This window comes from Chiloscyllium plagiosum, unplaced genomic scaffold (genome assembly GCF_037043375.1).
Source record: "Chiloscyllium plagiosum isolate Xiang-an unplaced genomic scaffold, Cpla_swu_hap1 HiC_scaffold_19, whole genome shotgun sequence".
NCBI classification, from domain to species: domain Eukaryota; kingdom Metazoa; phylum Chordata; class Chondrichthyes; order Orectolobiformes; family Hemiscylliidae; genus Chiloscyllium; species Chiloscyllium plagiosum.
Genome location: NW_028270157.1, coordinates 65,347,974 through 65,356,072, shown reverse-complemented (window position 1 = coordinate 65,356,072; position 8,099 = coordinate 65,347,974).

Sequence of the window (8,099 nt, the reverse complement as noted above, 5' to 3'; positions counted from 1 at the left end):
TTGCCACAAAGATTTAATTTCACAGATAAATCAAGTAGAATGCTGGAGAAATCAGCCCTTAAGATATCAAATTGCTTCTAAGCCAGTTACAAAATCAGAAGCTGAACAAGTAAATTCCCTTTTGAATTCAATTGGTACTGTAGTTGATTATCTCACAGCTCACCAAGGCATAACAGCAACATAGAATAATTCTAAGAGAGGAGAAAGATTTAAAAGGGACTTAAGGGGCAAATCTTTGACACAGTGGATGGTGTGTGTATGGAATGAGCTGCCAGAGGAAGTGGTGGGGGCTGTTACAACTGCAACATTTAAAAGACATCTGGATGGGTATATGAAGAGGAAGGGTTTAGAGGGATATGTGCCAATTGCTGGCAAATGGCACTAGATGAATTTAACATATCTGTTCGGCATGGATGAGTTGGACTGAAGGATCTATTTCTGTGCAGAATAGCTCTATGACTCTATCAGTTCATGATGATTCATTCTAACATCTTCCCATGGCAGACACCAAGCCAACAGGCCCATGGTTTCCTATTTTCTGTTTCCTTCTTTTCTTAGACGAGATACATTTGCTACTTTCAAATCTGGTGAACTTTGGGAAAATTAATGCCATTACATCAATTCATTTACTAGTCATTTTTTTAAGATCCCAGGATGAAGTCCATCAGGAGCCTGGGACTGTTCACCTTACAGCTCCATCATTTCGCTCATACCACTTCCACTCTGGTTGTACCTTTACCAGGTTCCTCTCTCCCTTTCACCTCCTGATTTACAGTTATCACTTAAATGATTTGTATCCTTTATAGATGCAAGTAATTTGTTCATTTCAACCTCCATTTCCTCATTATCTATGAATAACTGCCATTTTCACTATCGAGAGGATCACCATTTACTTTGCTTATTCATCCTTTTCAGATCACTGTAGAAGATGTATTTTGACGATCAACGGCATTTCTTAATTGTAGGTGACCTGCTATTCTATGATGGAAATCAGTTATTCCAGTTTCACTTTGGGAAGATCTCCTAGAATGGATACACTATGTACCCCTGAGTCAGAGCCCAGTCAATTGTGTGTTAGCTTGAGCTCTTGTAATCCAATCTGAAATCTGTGGCAATATAAGGCTGGCTGCAGTATTTTCCACTTCTATCATCATTGGCAAGGTTCTGAACACAAAGTGTCAGGACTGAGTTATAAGGAGACATAAATTAGAAGAAAGTTAATAATCATCACACCCTCACTGATTCCATTGATGACTATTTAACTGAAGTTATTCAGATGTCAACACAGCCTGTGGAACAAATAATTATGGTAGAATCAAATCTGATGTCAGATACAAGCAAGGGAGCAGGTTCAGGTAGAATATTTCATTTCCTTATTCTCCAAGGAGGATTTGTCATTATCAGTGACATACATTGTGCTAACTATGGAATAATGCTCCACAAACAAATACATTAAGGACAAAAGGGTAACTAGGGAGCGAATAGGGCCCCTCAAAGATCAGCAAGGCAGTTTTTGTGTGGAGCCGCTGGAGAAGGGGGAGATACTAAACGAGTATTTTGTATCAGTGTTCACTGTGGAGAAGGACATGGAAGATATAGAATGTAGGGAAATAGATGGTGAGACCTTGAAAAATGTCCATATTACAGATGAGGAAGTGCTGAATGTCCTGAAACACATAAAGGTGGATAAATCCTCAGCGTCTGATCAGGTGTGCCCTGGAGCTCTGTGGGAAGCCAGGGAAGTGATTGCTGGGCCTCTTGTTTGTATCATCGATAGTCACAGGTGAGGTGCCAGAAGACTAGAGGTTGGCTAATGTGGTACCATTACTTAAGAAAGGTGATAAGGACAAGCCAGGGAACTATAGACCGATGAGCCTGATGTCGGTGGTGGGAAAGTTGTTGGAGTGAATCCTGAGGGACAGGATTTACATGTATTTGGAAAGGCAAGGACTGATTAGGGATAGTCGACATGGCTTTGTGTGTGAGAAATCATGTCTTACAAACTTGATTCGGTTTTTTTGAAAAAGTAACAAAGAGGATTGATGAGGGCCGAGCGGTGGACACGATCTATATGGACTTTAGTAAGGCGTTTGTCAAGGTTCCCCATGGGAGACTGATTAGCAAGGTTAGATCTCATGGAATACAGGGAGAACTAGCCATTTGGATACAGAACTGGCTCAAAGGTAGAAGACAGAGGGTGGTGGTGGAGGGTTGTTTCTCAGACTGGAGGCCTGTGACCAGTGGAGTGCTGCAAGGATTGGTGTTGGATCCATTACTTTTCGTCATTTGTATAAATGATTTGGATATGAACATAGCAGGTATAGTTAGTAAATTTGCAGATGACACCACAATTGGAGGTGTAGTGGACAGCGAAGAAGGTTGCCTCAGATTACAACAGGATCTTGATCAAATGGGCAAATGGGCTGAGAAGTGGCAGATGGATTTTAATTTAAATAAATGCGAGGTGCTGCATTTTGGGAAAGCAAATCTTAGCAGGACTTATACACTTAATGGTAAGGTCCTAGAGAGTGTTGCTGAACAAAGAGTCCTTGGCGTGCAGGTTCATAGTTTCTTGAAAGTGGAGTCGCAGATAGATAGGATAGTTAAGAAGGCGTTTGGTATGCTTGCCTTTATTAGTCAGAGTATTCAGTACAGGGGTTGGGAGGTCATATTGCAGCTGCACAGGACATTGGTTAGGCCACTGTTGGAATATTGCGTGCAATTCTGGTCTCCTTCCTATCGGAAAGATGTTGTGAAACTTGAAAGGGTTCAGGCAAGATTTACAAGGACGTTGCCAGGGTTGGAGGACTTGCCCTATAGGGAGAGGTTGAATAGGCTGGGGCTGTTTTCCCTGAAGCATTGGAGGCTGAGGGGTGACGTTATAGAGGTTTATAAAATCATGAGGGGCTTGGATAGGATAAATAGGCTTGGGTGGTAGGAGGGGAAATGAGCAGTGGTGAATATAATTAGATACAAGTATGTAATGGAAAGAAAAAGCCTGGCTAGATTTTAAGGTGTTAAGGTTGTATCAGATTTAAGACTCTGAAAGGGTTAAGGCTGAGGATTGTATTATGCACTGCACAATATGATGATATCACAGATTTGGTTGGGAGAACAATTCTATATCTCAACGGAGACAAACCTGCTATCATGGTCTTAATAAAAATGTCTATCAAAATAATGTTTCTGGATTGCTATCGTGCAAAAATCTACATCCTGTTTAAAACAGCAGTTGGTGGCAATTGGACTATCTGGTGATTTTCTTTTCCCACATGAGTGCAGTCAGGCTTTTTAGATCACAAGAAAAAGGGAGAATCTTTGATGTATCTCTCACCAATCTGACTGTGGTAAAAAAAATCTAACATACAACAGTTAGTGAGTCCTGCAGATGTTCTTTTGCCTTACATGTCTCTGAATCCATGGAGAGTGCTAACATAGAAACACGGAAAATAGCAGCAGGAGTAGACCATATGGAACTTCAAGCTTGCTCCACCATTCAATATGATCATGGCTGATCATCTAACTGTTCCCACTTTCTCCCCAGACTCTTTGATCCCTTTAGCCCAAAGGACCATATCTAACATTCTTAAAGACATTCAATGTTCAACCTCACGGTGACTCAGTGGTTAGCACTGCTGCCTCACAGCACCAAGGACCCAGGTTTGAATCCACGCTATGAACTGTCTGTGTGGAGTTTTCACATTCGCCCCATGTCAGCGTGGGTTTCCTCTTGATGCTTGGGTTTCTTCCCATAGTCCAAAGCTGTGCGGGTTAGGTGGATTGGACATGCTAAATTGCTCATAGTGTGCAGGAATATGCAGGCGAGGTGGATTGCCATGGGAAATTCAGGGTTACAAGGACAGGGTAAGGGGGTGGGGCTGGGTGGGATGCTCTTCAGATGGTCGGTGGGAACTTAATGGGTTGAATGGCTTGCTTTCACACTCTAGGGATTCTATGATTCATCAGCCTCAGTCAATTCCTGTGGCAGAAAATTCCACAGGTTCACCACTATCTGACTGAAGAAGTTTCTTAATCATTCTTGGTTCTCTTCTCCTAGTTGAAACCATCAACAAGGAAGGGGGGTAAAGTCAGGATCAAGTGACAGTATGTAAATTAGCTCTGACGCTAATGCTCAAATGGGGTGACGTTTTTCCTGTGTACCATTACTTCAATGCCTGATATGTGGACACAATAATTTCTGCCGTTCCAACACACATAAGCAGCAAATAAATTCACCAACTTACTTTAAAAAACATTCTGATGTTGTCACTGGCTGTGTTACTTTTAGATTGTCACAGACACAGGATCAAGTACCAACAGTGCTGAGGTAGGTGAGCTGAGCGAGGCAGACACCATAATAAACAATACAACACAATAAAACAAAATGGCTGCGACCATGAAGGAATGCAGGCTCTCAAACACCACTGGTTGATCAGTTATATCTGTGATCCCTGTGAGTTACAACTGGCCACGAGAGCATACATTCTGATTTCCACAATTTCCCAACATAGAATCATAGAATCCCGACAATGTGGAAGCAGGCCATTTGGCCCATCGAGTCCACACTGACCCTCCAAAGATGGTCCCACCTAGACCCCCCCCCCCACCTTATAACCCTGCATTTCCCATGGCTAATCCACCTAACCTACAGATCCCTGGATACTATGGGCAATTTAGCATGGCCAAACCATCTAACATCATGATTCTTAACTGGTGGTGTCTGGGCATTGTAATTCCACCAAGTCAGGTAAAGGCTGCAGTCAGAGTTGTCATGTTCCAAAGGCACAATCAAAGGTTGAAATGGTGTCAGTCTCAGGGACTGGGTTGAACTGTTTCTGAACTGGCTGACTGCCAGCTTGGTGCCAAAGTACAGGAACTCTTTGGAGGTCATGGCTACTGCTATTGCCTGAACTTTAAGTTGTGAATATCTCGTGACATTGCCAGCTAATGTGAAGATTGACCCAAAGTGAAATGATTCTCTGTGTGCTCCCAATATGTGAAGATTGCAGCTCTGCTAGACAGGCTTTCTGTGCTCCCTCTGCCAGATGAACATGCATGTATACTAGTCCAATTCAGACATTGTAGACAATACAGAGATTCAATTCTACAAACCCTCACCACCCTCCTCAGCCTGAGACCCCTTGTCCTCACCTTCCACCTACCAACCTCCGTATACATCACATCATCCTCCGCTATTTCCGCCATCTACAAACGGATCCCACCACCAGAGATATATTTCACTCCCCACCCCATCCGCTTTCTGTAAAGACCATTCCCTCCACAACTCCCTTGTCAGGTCTACACCCCCCATCAATCCACCCTCTCCTCCCGGCACCTTACCCTGCCATCACAGGAATCGCAAAACCTGCGCCGACACCACCGCCCCCCCCACCTCACCTCCGGCCAAGGACCCAAAGGAGCCTTCCACATCCATCAGAGTTTTACCTGCACTTCCGTACAAGTCATTTACTGTATCCATTGCTCCCAATACGGTCTCCTCTACATTGCAGAGACAAGACACCTACTTGCACAGTGCTTCAGAGAACATCTCTGGGCCACCCGCACCAAACAACCCCACCACCCCATGGCCGAATACTTCAACTTCCCCTCCCACTCTGCCAAGGTCATGCAAGTCCTCGGCCTCCTCTATCGCCACACCCTAAACACCCGACACCTGGAGGAAGAATGCCTCATCTGCCGCCTCGGGAGCCTCCAACCACATGGCATCAATGTGGACTCCACTAGTTTCCTCACTTCCCCTTCCCCCACCTTATCCCAGTTCCAATCTTCCAACTCGGCACCATCCTCATGACCTGTCCTACCTGTCCATCTTCCATCGCACCTATCCACTCCACCCTCCTCTCTGACCTATCACCTTTACCCCACCTCCATCCATCTATCGCACTCTCAGCTACCTTTCCCCCCAGCCCCATCCACCTCCCGTTTATCTTACCACCCCCTCGGCTCACAGCCTCATTCCTGATGAAGGGCTTTTGCCTGAAACGTCGATTCTCCTGCTCTTCGGATGCTGCCCTACCTGCTGCGCATTTCCAGCACCACACTCTCGACTCTGATCTCCAGCAATCTGCAGTCCTTACTTTTGCCTGATATCTTAGACATTTAGCAATCCCACAGCCGCTCCAAATTTCTGCAATAGACGTAGAACATAGAATATAGAACAATACAGCACAGAACAGGCCCTTCGGCCCACGATGTTGTGCCGAACATTTGTCCTAGCTTAAGCACCCATCCATGTACCTATCCAATTGCTGCTTAAAGGTCGCCAATGATTCTGACTCTGCCACTCCCACAGGCAGCGCATTCCATGCCCCTACCACTCTCTGGGTAAAGAACCTACCCCTGACATCCCCCCTATACCTTCCACCCTTCACCTTAAATTTATGTCCCCTTGAAACACACTGTTGTACCCGGGGTAAAAGTTTCTGACTGTCTACTCTATCTATTCCCCTGATCATCTTATAAACCTCTATCAAGTCACCCCTCATCCTTCGCCATTCCAATGAGAAAAGGCCTAGCACTCTCAACCTAACCTCGTACGACCTATTCTCCATTCCAGGCAACATCCTGGTAAATCTTCTCTGCACCCTCTCCAAAGCTTCCACATCTTTCCTAAAGTGAGGCGACCAGAACTGCACACAGTACTCCAAATGTGGCCTAACCAAGGTCCTGTACAGCTGCAACATCACTTCACGACTCTTGAATTCAATCCCTCTGCTAATGAACGCTAATACACCATAGGCCTTCTTACAAGCTCTATCACCTGAGTGGCAACTTTCAAAGATCTATGAACATAGACCCCAAGATCCCTCTGCTCCTCCACCTTACTAAGAACCCTACCATTAACCCTGTATTCCGCATTCTTATTTGTCCTTCCAAAATGGGCAACCTCACACTTGACAGGGTTGAACTCCATCTGCCACTCCTCAGCCCAGCTCTGCATCATATCTAAGTCTCTTTGCAGCCGACAACAGCCCTCCTCACTATCCACAACTCCACCAATCTTCGTATCATCTGCAAATTTACTGACCTACCCTTCAGCTCCCTCTTCCAAGTCATTAATAAAAATTACAAACAGTAGAGGACCCAGAAATGATCCCTGCGGAACTCCACTTGTAACTGGGCTCCAGGCTGAATATTTACCATCTACCACCACTCTCGGACTTCAACCGGTTAGCCAGTTTTCTATCCAACTGGCCAAATTTGCCTCTATCCCATGCCTCCTGACTTTCCACATAAGCCTACCATGGGGAGCCTGATCAAATCCCTTACTAAAATCCACGTACGTTACATCCACTGCTCTATCCTTATCCACATGCTTGGTCATCTCTTCAAAGAATTCAATAAGACTTGTAAGGCAAGACCTACCCTTCACATATCCGTGCCTGGCTGTCCCTAATCAAGCAGTGTCTTTCCAGATACTCATAAATCCTATCCCTCAGTACCCTTTCCATTACTTTGCCTACTACCGAAGTAAGACTAACTAGCCTGTAATTCCCGGGGTTATCCCTATTCCCTTTTTGAACAGGGGCACAACATTCGCCACTCTCCAGTCCCCTGGTATCACCCCCGTTGACAGTGAAGACGAAAAGCTCATTGCCAACCGCTCTGCAATTTCCTCTCTTGCTTCCCACATAATCCTAGGATATATCCCGTCAGGCCCGGGGGACTTGTCTATCCTCAAGTTGTTCAAAATGCCCAACACATCTTCCTTCCTAACAAGTATGTAATAACGTAATGTAATGTACTTAACATAAATGAAACTGAGTCGAAAAGTGTGGTGTTAGAAAAGCACAGCAGGTCAAGCAGCAACCGAGGAGTAGGAGAGTCAACATTTCGAGCATAAGCCCTTCATTCTGCTGCTGCCTGACCTGCTGTGCTTTTCTAGCACCACACTTTTGGACTCTGATCTCCAGCATCTGCAGTCATCAGTTTCTCATAAATGAAACTGACTTAAAATTGATAGGCTTCATAAACTAATGAATAAGTTCAATTTGTAATTGCTTTTGCAATTGTATTGAACTTTAATGAAATAATAATTATCGTGCCCTTGCAAGATGTTGCTTTGGTGTACGTGGCCT